Source organism: Tachysurus vachellii, chromosome 20, assembly GCF_030014155.1.
Source record: "Tachysurus vachellii isolate PV-2020 chromosome 20, HZAU_Pvac_v1, whole genome shotgun sequence".
NCBI classification, from domain to species: Eukaryota; Metazoa; Chordata; class Actinopteri; order Siluriformes; family Bagridae; genus Tachysurus; species Tachysurus vachellii.
In genome coordinates, this window is record NC_083479.1 from 19,292,426 (window position 1) to 19,308,942 (window position 16,517).

At 39.5% G+C, this 16,517-nt stretch overlaps 2 long non-coding RNA genes across 2 annotated transcripts; both read right to left on the bottom strand.

Annotated features, from left to right (window-relative positions):
• Window positions 1-245: 245 nt before the first annotated feature.
• On the bottom strand, window positions 246-2,764 carry LOC132863384 (uncharacterized). Its single transcript, XR_009650115.1, has 6 exons — window positions 2,666-2,764; window positions 2,477-2,500; window positions 2,174-2,363; window positions 1,752-2,037; window positions 1,575-1,600; window positions 246-424 (listed from the first exon to the last, which is right to left on the bottom strand). It is a non-coding gene; the product is annotated as an uncharacterized LOC132863384 (long non-coding RNA).
• A 1,868-nt stretch (window positions 2,765-4,632) lies between these two features.
• Window positions 4,633-6,407, bottom strand: LOC132863075 (uncharacterized). The gene is made up of 3 exons (XR_009650089.1): window positions 6,310-6,407; window positions 6,132-6,154; window positions 4,633-4,811 (listed from the first exon to the last, which is right to left on the bottom strand). It is a non-coding gene; the product is annotated as an uncharacterized LOC132863075 (long non-coding RNA).
• Between the last annotated feature and the right edge of the window lie 10,110 nt (window positions 6,408-16,517).

Consider the following 16,517-nt stretch of genomic DNA (forward strand, 5'->3'; position numbering starts at 1 on the left):
TAAAATTTCCACTACACTCACTTTAATATTTCTTTATTTCTTTTTTATTTAGATTCTTTAGACAGTCCCCTGAGTTGAGCTAAGATTAGTCAAACCTCCTTGACCAAAACTAAATAATTCATTTTATCCACTACATTTAATTAACAGTAATCTCCAGTTCACAAACTAGCTCACGGTGATACACTGGGACTAAAACAAACATCTATTCATGCTACATTCAAAAATTCAGAATCAGAATCCTCAAATAATAGTCAAATGAAATTTATTGTTTTTGTAGAGCAAATACAGCAGAAATAATGTTGATGAAACCCATCAACATGTGAAACAGAATGAAATCTACTCTATCATCATCAGAGGTGTGACCCGTCTGTCCGTCCAACAGCAACAGCATCCAGTCAGTTGATCAGGATTACTGACTTAAAACCTGGCACAGAAATACAAAATTTAATTACGGCAACATAGTCACAGGTGTGTGTGTGTGTGTGTGTGTGTGTGTGTATATTAACTCTAATGTCATTTACTCCTATTAACCCTTTACTAGAAATACTAGTCACTTACTCAGTAAATCTGACAGAAGGAGGTCACTCATAACCCAAGCAGGAATTACTGAGGCTTATGTTTCTCCTAGCTAACTATTGGTTATTTAATTAATTATCAAACAATCAGGGTGTGTTTCAATCAGCTGCTGATAGTTCAGCAGTCAGGGCAACGTTCAGGGAGTCGGCCATTTTGTTTTCTGGTGTCTTTAGCTGAATGAATCCAAATCCCCACAGCCAAGCTCTAACATCCAGTAAAAAGACTTCCAGAGAAAAGTGGAGCTTATTATAACAGCAAAAGTGGGAAAACATCAGGAACAAGAAGCTCTGGGTGTTCTGGCTTTTCACATGTCCACATACTTTTGGGAATTTATTGTTCATTTCAAATGTGTAGTAAATAATTAACAAGTAATTAAATACTGATGTTTTTTAAGAACTGTAATGTTAAACAGAAGGTAATTCATTACTAATGACGTCCTGTAGTGTTACTGTACTGTAAAGTCTTATTGTATTGTTCATTAATAGTTAATAATGATCTAGAACACTATTAGAGGAAAACATCAGTAATTACTAAAGCATTAGAGTTTTGGAAATGAATTATTATTATTAATGATTTATTACTGTTCTTACTGCAGTTTTATTTCTATTCCTCACACATATTTCTGCTCCTGATCTCAGGCTTTGTTGTGGTGTTTTACATGGTGTTGTGGTGTTTTACATGGTGTTGTGGTGTTTTACATGGTGTTGTGGTGTTTTACATGGTGTTGTGGTGTTTTACATGGTGTTGTGGTGTTTCACATGGTGTTGTGGTGTTTTACATGGTGTTGTGGTGTTTTACATGGTGTTGTGGTGTTTCTTGTCGCCTGATAAATGACACTCATTCCCTGACGCTTTGTTCCTGCATAGTAGCAGTATTACAGTATTATATATTAGCTGTGTGCTGCATAATGACCCCACTGTGTATGAGTCTATGTACAAGACAGCAATAAAATCTACTAGACATGTTTCCAGGAGTTAAAAATGAGTAATCATACTTACAAGATTGTTTAAGGTCCCTTCTTTGCCTGTGAAGAAACATGAACATGAAGACATTAGTAATACTTATACTCGTAATAATTCTATGCACATGTATTTAGTACCTAATAACAGCTCATTAAAGAGAAATAGATAGACATTACATGAGGTATTTGTACAGTATAACAAATGCAGTATTACCGTCAGCCCAAGACAGTCCATGGCAAAATGAATGCAGTTGTAGATAAAAGACTATACTTTGGTTTTTCCTTCATTAGTTTTCTAACATTTGATTTAATTGCTTCTACATCAATTCCATCTTTCTTCCTGTAAATTGCAAATTTTTGTCCTCCAGAAAACTCTTCCAAAAGCACAATTTGTATAAGACCTGGACTGGGACTGGAAGAGTTAGAAGTACATAAGCCGTGCCTGATTGAAGATCCAGAAAAACCTAATGAGCCATGCCCCCTCTCATTTCCACTGTGATCTGTAATGAGGAAATAGAAAAATCCCAATAAACACAGTGCATAATATTAAAATACTATTCTAGCTAATTGCCTCACTCTTTTATTGAATATTGTGAGTTTCTGTATGTCATTATAACATAAAAAAATATGTTTTACCCATTGTGAAATGAGCAATCATCTCTTCATCATAGCACACGCCAGCATGATAGACTCCAATATCTGATTGCACGGTAAAGAGATCTCCAATCTCAGAATTTCCATTGTAGTCATCATGATAGTGTTTGACAACACTAAAGCCCTTTGGATCATATCCCAGTCCGATCATGTAGTTGTCCCATGTTGATGCCTGCAGAAAAAAAACCCACTATAAAATACAAACAAAACATCACACATAAAGTACGTTTTATAAATACTGTATGTAATACAGTTAATTAGAAGTTCATTAACACAGACACTCACCATGATCAATGCTCAACACAGTCACTGTACAATATATAAAATACACTGTTAAGTTTTCTAATCATAAAAACTATCATCTCATTACAAAACATTCTAGAATCCACAATAAAGATAACACAACAGATAAATAATCTGTAATAAAACTATAACTAATTTTAATACATTTAAAGTATATTTGACGAATCTTACCTTTTGTTCCACTGTTGTCACTGCTGCACCTGTCAGAAAGTGAAAGGAAAACTGTTTTTAACACAAAGCTGCTGGGCACAAGACTAAATTTAGTAAAAACTTGTTTTACGTAAAGAAGCATTGTAAGCTAATAAACAGCTTGTTCAAACTTCCTGATAAACAAGTTTCAACTTAAGCCGGAATGCCTATGAAGACTGCACCCTGTCACAAAGAAAAAAGGTCTTTAAAACCTTCATAAAACAAAGGTGGATTAAGGCTTTTCTGTGGTTGGGTCTCAACTTTCATCTTATCAAAGAAGATCTTATTACAGATGCAGTGCAGGAACTTCCTGTGAAACAGGTATTTCAAATTAGCAAAAGCTCACAAGACTGAATGTGAAAGCAGTTTTGCTTTTAATTTACAGTAAAACGCCCTGACAAACAAAACCAAAAGGTGAGTCAGGAGATCCGACATCATGACCTTAACACTGCCTCAGAATCTAGTCCTGTACCTCAAGAAATAAAATCTTATCGAATGATTGTATCTTGAATATATTCTCAAATGTCTTGTATTTCCTAATAAACCAATACGATACAAATCAAATAAAACCAAATAATCATTTCAAGCCTCAAATAGTCTTGTTCTGGTAGAAACTTTACGAAATTTTAAGCATTTATTTGTAGTAAGAGGCAAAATAATATTATCTGTCAATAAAACAAGACAAATAAAAATCCTGAAATGAGTAAATTTACTCTTTGAAAATAGTTTTAATAATCTTATCTTTAGTTAAGTTTGTAATCTTATAATTCTAGATAAATCTGTAAAAATGCTTATGTTTAAGCTCCGCCCTTGAATGATTGATTGGTTTGTGGTGCTTTTGATCATTATTGAAGTTCAGACTCATGCTATGGTAATGGTTTATTGGTAATGCAAAGTAAAATACCATTAGTATTTAAAAAAAATATATATGTTTCTTGTGTTTTCATTGATTCATTCATTCATCTTCTACCGCTTATCCGAACTACCTCAGGTCACGGGGAGCCTGTGCCTATCTCAGGTGTCATCGGGCATCAAGGCAGGATACACCCTGGACGGAGTGCCAACCCATCGCAGGGCTGTTTCTTGTGTTTTAAGTCATCATATTAGTGTTTGGTGTTCAAAATTTGCACGTCTTATTTAAAATTGAGGAAAGTTTTCCTCAGAATATTTTATCTTTTGGGTCAGAAGCAGGGGCGGTTCTATACCTTTTTTAGGGTGGCTCCAGCCCCCCTGTCTGTGATCTCAGCCACCCTAAAACTATAAGTATAATTTTTACTTTCAAAAATAAACAATAAAAATTAGGTTAAAATGCAGGACATGTCGATGGGAAAGAAAATTATTTATGTTTGATCCAAGAGCAATTTATTTTACTTTGCTTTTACGCACGTGCGTTGTAGTCTTTCAAAAGTGCGTCATCAGCTGTCTGCTTTATTTGAACGAAGAAGCTCTGGAACGCGCAGCGTGCACGTCAGTCAGAGCTGGAGGCGTTTAGCTATAACGTTAATCGGCGGAAAGCCGCAAAGACGGCAACCAAAAGCAGTGAAATGTCACTATTCTTATTACCAGAGTTGTAGCACAAACAAAATATTAATGCTTTTTTTTAGTAGGAACGTTTATGGCAGGAACATTTGTTACCTGTTCTCTCTCTCCCTAGTCTGACACACAGAATTTATCATTAAAGCACAAAAACCACTCATAATATTTAAAATTTCCACTACACTCACTTTAATATTTCTTTATTTCTTTTTTATTTAGATTCTTTAGACAGTCCCCTGAGTTGAGCTAAGATTAGACAAACCTCTTTGACCAAAACTAAATAATTCATTTTTATCCAGTACATTTAATTAACAGTAATCTCCAGTTCACAAACTAGCTCACGGTGATACACTGGGACTAAAACAAACATCTATTCATGCTACATTCAAAAAATTAGAATCAGAATCCTCAAATAATAGTCAAATGAAATTTATTGTTTTTGTAGAGCAAATACAGCAGAAATAATGTTGATGAAACCCATCAACATGTGAAACAGAATGAAATCTACTCCATCGTTGTCAGAGGTGTGACCCGTCTGTCCGTCCAACAGCAACAGCATCCAGTCAGTTAATCAGGATTACTGACTTAAAACCTGGCACAGAAATACAAAATTTAATTACGGCAACATAGTCACAGGTGTGTGTGTGTGTGTGTGTGTGTGTGTGTGTGTGTGTATTAACTCCAATGTTATTTACTCCTATTAACCCTTTATTAGAAATGCTAGTCACTTACTCAGTATATCTGACAGAAGGAGATCACTCATAACCCAAGCAGGAATTACTGAGGCTTACGTTTCTCCTAGCTAACTATTGGTCATTTAATTAATTATCAAACGATCATAAAGGGTGTGTTTCACCAGTTCAGCAGTCAGGGCATCGTTTAGGGAGTCGACCATTTTGTTTTCTGGTATCTTTAGCTGAATGAATCCAAATCCCCACAGCCAAGCTCTAACATCCAGTAAAAAGACTTCCAGAGAAAAGTGGAGCTTATTATAACAGCAAAAGGGGAAAACATCATGAACAAGAAGCTCTGGGTGTTCTGGCTTTTCACATGTCCACATACTTTTGGGAATTTATTGTTCATTTCAAATGTGTAGTAAATAATTAACAAGTAATTAAATACTGATGTTTTTTAAGAACTGTAATGTTAAACAGAAGGTAATTCATTACTAATGACGTCCTGTAGTGTTACTGTACTGTAAAGTCTTATTGTATTGTTCATTAATAGTTAATAATGATCTAGAACACTATTAGAGGAAAACATCACTAATTACTAAAGCATTAGAGTTTTGGAAATGAATTATTATTATTATTATTATTATTATTATTATTATTATTATTATTAATGATTTATTACTCTTCTTATTGCAGTTTTATTTCTATTTCTCACACATATTTCTGCTCCTGATCTCAGGCTTTGTTGTGGTGTTTCACATGGTGTTGTGGTGTTTCACATGATGTTGTGGTGTTTTACATGGTGTTGTGGTGTTTCACATGGTGTTGTGGTGTTTCACATGGTGTTGTGGTGTTTCACATGGTGTTGTGGTGTTTCACATGGTGTTGTGGTGTATTACATAGTGTTGTGGTGTTTTACATGGTGTTGTGGTGTTTTACATGGTGTTGTGGTGTATTACATAGTGTTGTGGTGTTTTACATGGTGTTGTGGTGTTTTACATGGTGTTGTGGTGTTTTACATGGTGTTGTGGTGTTTTACATGGTGTTGTGGTGTTTCTTGTCAACTGATAAATGACACTCATTCCCTGATGCTTCGTTCCTGCATAGTAGCAGTATTACAGTATTCTATATTAGTTGTGTGCTGCATAATGACCCCACTGTGTATGAGTCTATGTACAAGACAGCAATAAAATCTACTAGACATGTTTCCAGGAGTTAAAATGAGTAATCATACTTACAAGATTGTTTAAGATCACCACCTCTGCGAAGAAATATAAATATGAAGCCCACATTAGTAATACTTATACACGTAATAATTACATGCACATGTATTTAGTACCTCATAACAGCTCATTAAAGATGAATAGATAGACATTACACAAGGCATTTTGTAAAGTATAACAAATGCAGTATTACCTTCACCCCAAGAATCTCCATGGCAAAATGAATGCAGTTGTAGTTTAAAAGATCATACTCTGGTTCTTCCTTCATTCGTTTTCTAACATTTGCTTTAAATGTTTTTACATCGAGTCCATATTTCTTCCTGTAAATTGCAAATTTTTGTCCTCCAGAAAACTCTTCCACAAGCGCAAATTCTATAAGACCTGGACTGGAATCGGAACTGGAAGAGAAACTAAATGATGCAAATGAGCCGAGTCCCCTCTCATATTGATTCTTTTCTGTAATGAGGAAATAGAAAAATCCCAATAAACACAGAGCATAATATTAATTATACTATTCCAGCTAATGGCATCACTCTGATATAAAAACTGATAGTTTTATTGAGTCAGTTAGATTGTGAGTTTTTGTATGTTATTGTAGTATAAAAAAATATGTTTTACTCATGAAATGAACAATCAGATCTTCATCATAGCACACGCCAGCATGATAGATGCCTTTGAATCTTGATTGCACGGTAAAGAGATCTCCAATCTCAGAATTTCCATTGTAGTCATCATCAAAGTGTTTGACAACACTAAAGCCCTTTGGATCAAATCCCAGTCTTGTAATCAAGTTGTCCCATGATGATTGCTACAGAAAAAAACACCATAAAACACAAACAAAACATCACACAAAGTACAGTGATACCTCGAGATACGAGTGCTTTGACATACAAATTTTTTGAGATACGAGCTGTGACTCGACCAAATTTGTGGCTTGAGATACGAGCAAATTTTTGAGATACGAGCATCCGAGCCGCCGCCGCCGAAACAAAGATCCCCAACAACCACGTGTGCTCTGTTTCCCCTTGCCTCAGCTTCCCGCGTCTCACTCGGTTATAGCCGCCTTTCCACTGCACACGTCAAACGACAGCCGATAAACAGGGAGTCATTCATTTCCTATGGAGAGTCGCAAAGGCGCTGCGTGAGTGTCAGGCCCCCGGATCCGGTGGAAAGGAGACAGACCAGTCGGCAGGATAGCTTCAAATGATAGGGGGAAACAAACAGACATCCACACGACACAAGGGAAACAAACAGACATCCACACGACACGGGGAACTAACGTAACTTAATCTAACTTAAATACACTAATGAATCCGCCCTGCCATCGGCAACGCGGCTCACATAAATACACACACACAGTCAATCACAGGATGGGAAACAGGTGAGGAGACAGGGAGGAGCGGACGAAGGCGTGGCAGACACGTGACAATAATAAAAACATTCGCACGTGTGCAAAGGTCCGCGCTGATCCCTGACAGAACCCCCCCTTAAGGCGCGGCTCCCGAAGCGCCAAAACCCGACAAGGTCCAGGAGGAGGGGCGAGGCCCACGGTGATTGGCAGGTGAGGGGATCAAGGACGACGGCGAGGCCAGTGGGGGGAGCAAGGACCACGGCGAGGTAGGCGAGGGGAGCCAAGGCACACGGCGAGGTAGGTGGGGGGAGCAGTGCACACGGCGGCGCAGCCAAAGAGGTCCGAGCGACGTCCAAAGCCGAGCTGAAGGGCCGAAGCGACGTCCGCATCCGAGCTGAAGGGCCGAGCGAAGTCCACAGCCGAGCTGTAGGGCCGAGTGACGTCCACCGCCGAACTGAGGTGCCGAGCAACATCCCCCGATGCACCGCGGCCAAACCCCCGCCTCGGCGACCTGAGAAAAGGGGCGGGAGGGCGGGAAGGATCCTCCGCCTAAGGCCCGCAGCATCCCCCGCGGAAAGAGTGAAGCGACGTCCTCCTCGGGATCTGTACCGGAAATGGAGTGGCGTCCTTCACCGGAAACGTGCGGGGCGATGCCGCAGGGCACCAAAAAAAAGGGGGGCCAACCAGGATGACGACATCCTCCGCGAACGTGGTGAGGATGTCACTGGACTCAGGCCCGGAAGGACTGACGGAACAGTACAGGGGGGAAGGATCCTCCGCCTCGGACCTGCAGCACCCCCCGCGGAAAAAGTGAAGCGACGTCCTCCTTGGGATCTGTACCGGAAACGGAGCGGCGTCCTTCACCGGAACATGCGGGGCGATGCCGCAGGGCGCCAAACAAAAAAAAAAAGGGGGGCCAACCAGGATGACGACATCCTCCACGAACGTGGTGAGGCGACGTCCTCCTCGGGAATGACCGGAAACGGAGCGGCGTCCCTCACCGGAGAAATGCGGAGCGATGTCACTGGACTCAGGCCCGGAAGGACTGACGGAACAGTCCAGGGGGAAGTGAAGCGACGTCCTCCTCGGGAGAAAAAAAAAGGAAGAAAAAGAAAAAAAAAAAGGCCGGTCCGAGCTGGAAGCTATCCTGCTGGGTCTGCTGGGTCTTACTGCGGATTCATTCTGTCAGGCCCCCGGATCCGGTGGAAAGGAGACAGACCCATCGGCAGGATAGCTTCAAATGATAGGGGTTTAATACACAAGGGAAACAAACAGACATCCACACGACACGGGGAACTAACGTAACTTAATCTAACTTAAATACACTAATGAATCCGCCCTGCCATCGGCAACGCGGCTCACATAAATACACACACACAGTCAATCACAGGATGGGAAACAGGTGAGGAGACAGGGAGGAGCGGACGAAGGCGTGGCAGACACGTGACAATAATAAAAACATTCGCACGTGTCCAAAGGTCCGCGCTGATCCCTGACAGTGAGGCATCGACCATCTGCGGATTCGTAATTTTCGGATCCGTCTTGAGCGTTGGATCCGTTAAAAAATCTGAACTTGTGCGACTACACCGCATCTGATATGCAGACCGGACAGGTTTTTATTAAAACGACCGGCAGATGTTAGTGAGGAAAGAGTGACAAAAAAGGCAAAAACAAGTGAAGAGAAAAGCGATGAAGAAAATTGAGCAAAATTAATGTAAAGAAAACAGTTCAGTTAAGTTAAGAGAATTTCAGTTCTGTCAGGACCACTTTGTCAAAAGAGAATTTATTAGATGATACGCATACAGTTAGTGTTGGCGGTATGGTTCTGTTCTGGGCAAGAATCCATGCGCCCGTCCATGCGCATGCGTGGTCAGAGCATGGAGAGCAGCAACTAGAAAATAGAATAAACCCCCCGTTTAACAGAACCACTAATCATGCATAGTATTAGATATGCTTGCTTACGCGTTTTTGGAAAGTAATAAATGAATGAATGGATAAATAAATAATTAAATAATTAGAGAGAGAGGGAGAGAGAGAGAAAAATATGTGGAGATTTATGATGTAAACTGGTACAACGAACACGGGTTCCGGCATGGTGGAGTCGGGGTTGGAGGAGGGAGTTTAAATCGCAGCAGCAGCGAAACGCTAGCGCGGCTCTATGAAAGGGAATTTAAATGGTCGGGTAATATGGACGTCGTAACCGGATTGGTGCGCGTCGTGGACAGCTGATTAACAGCTGATGCACGCTTGACGACGTGGCCTGCCAGAACTGACGCGATGCTTGATTTAAGTTCGTTCATTTTAGTGAAGTTTAGTTAAGTTCCATTTAAGTGTAAAGTAGCATTAAGAGTGTACACTAGAGTGTACAGTAGAGTGTACAGTAGCGAGTAAGTGAACGAAAGTGAAAGTGTACGTACGAGACAAAATTCCTCCTGTTTACTCCTCCCTCAACCTCCTTGCGCATCTTCCGTAAAGTAAAACCAGTTTTTTTTTTTTTTAACATTCTCTTTTATTACTGTATGTTTTTATCCAATATTTGTCATTTATAAATAAAGGTACTGAACATTTTTCATATTCAAAACACATGGAGTGGAATTTTGCGAGCTGGAACGGATTACTGGGATTTCAATTAATTTAAATGGGGAAAATTGTTTTGAGATACGAGCAAAGTCACGGAACGAATTAAACTCGTATCTCGAGGTATTACTGCATACTGTATAAACACTGTACAGTATGTAATACAGTTAATTAGAAGTTAATGAATACAGACACTCACCATGATCAATGCTCGACACAGTCACTGTACAATATATAAAATACACTGTTAAGTTTTCTAATCATGAAAAACTATCATCTCATTACAAAACAATCTAGAATACACAATAAAGATAACACAACAGATAAATAATCTGTAATAAAACTATGGCTAATTTGAACAGATTTAAAGTATAGGTTTCACCCTTGTCACTTCTGTATCGGTCTGAATGTGACAGATGTGACAAATGGCTACAAGTCTATATATAGTAGTGCCTTGGTCTACTTAAAGAAACAGTGCAGCAAATTAGCAGCATGTTGGGATGTTTTATCCTAAAGTGGACTGTCTATTAAACCTTACTAATGCATGGATTTTTACAACCTGTACGTAGATCTTGCAACTAATTTCTTCTACTAGTCTCTGATTGTCACACAAAACAAAGGCTGATCGAGGTTTTTTCTGATGAGTTTTGTGACCAGTGGTGTAGGGTGACACTGCACAGATGGAGCACATGTTGTCATCGCAGCGGAAGGTTTAAGAGAGATGAAGCTAGATGCTACTGATTTTGAGATTTTGTTCTAAATAAATTGTTTAATGAAAACAATTGTTTTATTTTATGAATCAAATTCCTTGTTTATCTTGGTGAGTTCATATTTTGAGTTTGATTACACTTTAATTATACTGTTTGAATGACGTGTCATCGACCGTGCAGCGTAACTGTGGGTTCACATGTGCCCCTTTTCCACCAAGGCAGTTTGAGTGCTGGTTCGGCGCCTAATTGAAAATCAGTTCTTTCTTTTTCGACACCCAAAGCACCGACTCTGAACCAGGAAAAGTGGTTCTTAAGTAGCACCAAAACATTGCTGGTCTAGAACCGCTTGCATCAGGGGCTGTGGGCGGGGCTACTGTGGCCAACAAGACAAAAAGAGAACGTCCTTAGCGCCATTTTTATATCATTTTAAATCAGGATTCACTGCGTTTGGATGCCAATGTAGGTTCGAAAGCCATGAGCATTAAAAGTAAAGCAACAATCGCCATTGTTGATGTTGTGTTTTTGTTTGCCGCTGCTGCCGCTGCTGCCGATGCTGCTGTATTATGTTGTATACAGTGAGGTAAGACTTGACACTGTGATGGCTCTCTAGCCCATGGAAAGGCAAACAGGTTCTTAAAAGGCTCGCCAGTGGAACCAACTTCGAACCAGCGGTTCTTTCTGGTGGACATGAGGCAGACAACTTAGCCCCACTCTCTGCAAAAGTTCACAAGACTGAACATTTATCTTTGTTAAGATTGATTATATTTGTTAAGATTGTAATCTTATTATAGGAAATACAAGATAAGTCTGTCCTGGAATGACTGATTGGTTTGTGGTGGCCAAATTGTTTACAAAATTACCAAGTTTGGTAATACAATGTAAAGTCATGTTAAATTAATACCAGTAAACATGTATATTAAGGAAATATGTGATGTATTGCATCATATTTGTGTTTGTTGTTCAAAATTTTCATGCCTTGGCTAAAATGGAGGAAGGTTTTTCTCAGAAAGTGTCATTTTATTAACTATTTATTTATCTATTTATTTATTTTTCAGCTCTCATTCATGCGCGATCAAACAGCATATTTGGTTTGTTGATTTTCATCTGATTTGTATATAATGGCTTTGGTGAACTGCACAGTTAAAAGCGTTCGTTCCCTTGGTGGATTCTGGATCTTCAGGCCTCTGCAGTGATCTGGCAGTCGTTTGAACACGCTGTGAAAGCTGCTGCTTTACTCTGACAAGAATGGCATTGCAATGGGATTTATTTATAACTGTTGGAGGATGAGGTAGAGATGGCTGTGAGGGGGAGAACAGACACAGCCAAAGAGCTTTACCAATAGCGTTAGAACAGCTTCAGGTCTAAACATGTCAGAAATGGCTACGAGAACACCTCCACAGAGCTCGATGCCCACGACTTCCCTATCAACAGATATCTGACTGAAACAAGTGACTGCCCCATGAGTCACTGACACCCCATGATATAAAACTGGATGCTTTTCCAACAGGAGGTGGGCAGACAAAGCTGTCCAGGCAATTGTTTATATTATTGATGCTATTAGATTCAATTGTAATCTTGACATGCAAACAGATATCCAGAATGCTTACTGAAGTAGTCGTCGTCGTCCCCCACCCCCCACGCTGTGGTTAAAGCCATTAAAGCAACTACTATCCAAACAGGATCATGTTATATGTGGGATAATGAGGTTTTCTCAGTGTGTCACCTTTTAATCTTCACACTATAATCTTCAGAATTTAATCTTGACAGGTGAGGTTCATAATCACACTTGATCTATATCTGTATTTAATGAGAATGTCCTTGCAATGCTCTGTGCTTTACGTAAATTTTGCGAGCAGTTGTTTTGAAAATCACTTGGTTTGGTTTCCTTCTACTTCTGCTTGAATTGATTCCCAGGTAAATATCCAGTTCTTGCGATGATTCATCGGTTCTGTTGACGTACTCTGGTACTGGTTAATAATGACATTGTTGTATATAAACCTATCACCGTCTAAATGACATGTTTGTTAGACTGAGGAGTAATTTTAGCTGGAAACTGATCCCACCCCGGTGCAGCAGTTACAGAAGGTCATTTGGTCATTTGATCCCTCATGTACAGAGTCACCTTGGACCATTTTAGATTTAGTGAACATTTTAGTGAACAAAATAGCCACTTCATTTCATTACAACCTGTATTAAATGCCAGATATAAGCTGCATCTTATTATATATCTTCTTACATTTTGTGTATTTGTAAATAAATATATTTTTGTGCATATTTTGTAGTTTTGTACGGTGTATATTTTCGTATCTACCTGTATCTACTGTATCCGCTTTATTTCTGCGTATTAGCCATACAATAGTAAGGATAATACAACCATCCAGTTTTGTATTATCAAAGCCTTTGACCTACCTACCTACCTTTCCATCTACAGTATCTGTCTATCTTATACGTATAAGAGTTTCCCCCCACTGCTCGAATTATTGTACATTAACCCGTCAATATTTTTGCATGCTCCTCCATCAAATTCAAGCATATTTCCACATGCACATGGCTTAAATTGCGAGCTTAGGATTGTACTCCAGTTTCATACATTAGGACCACATGAAATGCAAAAGAATTATGCCATAAAAAGGGGTGCAAACAGATAAATACAACTGGCCCTATGTCTTAGTCAAGCAGTGAACCTCATCCCTCAGGGCTTGAAGAGATGTTAACAGCTATGGAGAGCATGTTCATCATGTTCAAATCCCTTCTCCCCCATGACTTCTGACAATATCTTTTGCCAAGTCACATTATCATGAATTTATTATAAGAAAGTAAAAATGATAAGCAGCCCCAAACCAAAATAATTCTGGAATCACGGCACTGTCAAGGCCTTTGACCACAAATCACTTTCTGGCCCCAGGTTCCTCTCAGTACACTGTGGTATCAGCTGCAGAAATGCCTAAATCAGCCTTTTCTGCTGTGTGGTCTGTATTTCTGATATCAGTCTGATCCACTCATGGTTTCAGAAAATTGGGACCTGAAAAAATAAAATTTGAGTCTCTAGCACTGAATTATAGCACACAAATGCTTGGAAAAGTGACTGAAATCAGAGTTTCTGTTAGTCGGTCTGGGAAGTATTACGCAAAAGTGGTATTTATTATAGGAGTTCGGAACACCATAAGGTCCTTGCAAGGTCAGGTGCACAACAATAAAGAGTGATAAGTCAACATTAAAGAGCGATGGGATGTGGTAGCCTAGTGGTTAAGGTGTTGGGCTACCAATCGGACGGTTGTGAGTTCGATTCCTACTGTACGTCCACCAAGCTGCCACTGCTGGGCCCTTGAGTAAGGCCCTTAGCCCTCAATTACTCAACTGTATAAAAATGAGATAGAATGAAAATCGCTCTGGATAAGAGTGTCTGCTAAATGCTGTAAAAAATAAGCTCTATTCTGAATCTGAGGAAAAAGGTGATGGTCATAAGCAGGAAGTGTACAAGAAACAATGCACAGTGAACATGGGGAAACTCATGGGGTTTGGATATGGATAATACCTTATATAAAGTGTTTGCAGAAAGTAAAAGGAACAGCAGGGTAAAAACCGAAAAAAGGAGCATAAAACAGGTCAAGATGATGAGACATACAGTAGAGAACCGAAAGAAAAGCACTCAAGTGAACTCAAGGCCTAACAAAAATATTCGCTGTCATATTGAAAAAAAATGTTTCACACAATTAAAACACAGGTATGGATTTAAAATTGAGATGTTTTTAGAAGCTTTAGGATTTTGTGATGGTGGTCATCAAAGGGGACAAATTAAGTAAATATCATGTCATCTGACAAGATTTTCTACAATCAACAGCTTTTCCATTCAAGGTGAATTCTCAGCTCACACCCAGTTATGCCAGAATCCAAGATAAAGCAAAGATAAAGGTAAAAATCAATCCCAGAAACCTGACCTAGATAAGGCACTTTATAAAGATGAATGAATATTGTTAGAATCGGGATGCATTTTAATTTAAAGAAAATTAGCAATGGAACATTTAACACACTTGTTGACCACTTTGGCTCTCTGCGGCCCAATTTCATGGCTCATCCAGTGAGTCGTAATTACAGCATGCACAAAGACTTTGCCTGGTTGTGAAATACAAACAGAGTGGAAAGTAATTAGAAACGTTCGCATAAATAACCCTGCAAATTGCTCCCTTCCTTTTAGACTTTTTTGTTGTGTTTTCCTTTCTTGTGGTAACCTGAAAGGGATTTCTTGGCAATTTAACAACCCCTTTCAGATCAGCACATCACATTTTTTATTCTTCTGTCTGTGTTTTTCAGTATTATAAGTTACTACAAAAGCATAACCTAACCCAAGAGGAAGCAAATAAGACATAAATGCTGACTGAAAAGATCGAGATCGAGCAAAAATGGGTCTAGACAAAAGCCATTGATGCTTGACTGAAAGAATTGTCTAACGGTACCAGGCCATAAATGTAGGCGTTAATGTATTATTTCAGCATTTTTTAACCATGTGATTCTTGCAGATGGAGATTGCAAACACTTTTGAAACTTATCAAGAAGAATTCAGCCCAAGAAATTGGAAGAAAGAACAGCCGATCGGCACCAACTTCAAGCGGGAGCCTCAGGCGCTGCCTCTCAATTTTTTTCAGGGATTTTTGGAAAAAAAACAGCCTGGTCTTTGGATTGATAAATAGAATGCTTGAAGTCAAGCGAGGAGTAAGTAGATTTCGATTCATACACCATACAGTATACCCATCACCCTGGATCAGTCTAAAATGTGCAAGTTTAGAAACACTGCTACTGTAATTCAGCCATGTTTGTTTTCTGCCACAGTGGCAACAAACAGCGATCTCTCACTCTTTTTTCACCCCCTCTTGATTTTCTGCCCACTCAGCGGATGAGAGCAACTGACAGGCACAGGAGCAGATGGGGATTGACGGGGATTCTAGGAAAAGAGCTAATTGGGGGAGATTGGGGAGAACTTTGCAACACTAGCTCTAACAGTGGGGGCAATCGGCAGCAAATAACTACCTTCCCTTCCTAATCATGGTGGTGCTCTGCTCATTTTTATGCTGAAATTTTAGGAAGCTCTGGCCTGATTATTATATCCACACATTATCGTATTGTCTGGTGTAGACATCCAAAGAATCGCTAATAAAATACTACTCCCTGCAGGGGAATGAAGAGAGAGTGCAGACAGCTGCTTGCTTGAATATGACTTAACATAAAACAAATGTCCCTCAGCAGGCCAAGATTTCACAGTCACCTTGAATGGATATAAAAAGGCTCCTTAAATATTCACTGAAAAACAGGCCTCAAGAAGAATAACCTCTGGACCAGGTTGACCGAATCCGGACATTAATCAGACCTGGCCGATGACACGCTGGGTAACACATCATCAACATCGGTCTTGTGTTCATCTTGCAGATGGTTGGAGAATGGAAGTATGGAACACCTGAGGATCCACAGAGGGTTTGAAAGGCTGGAGCAGTCTGCCATGGCCAGTCAACAGATTGGGCTGGAAACAAAAGAGACTATCAACTGCCAGACATGATTTATTCCTTACTTATAGCAGACACAGTTAGCTGATAAACTCTTCAGACAAGTGCACTACAAGCCAGAAAAACCAGAGTACGAGGTGAAACAATGGTATACAAATAGATCTGCTCATTATCATGTGTAGCCTAAGAGTCACGAAGCGCTGAAAAAAGCCAAACAGGTTGGATGTGACTCTATGTTGACACATTAGCTAATATGGACCTTAATTAA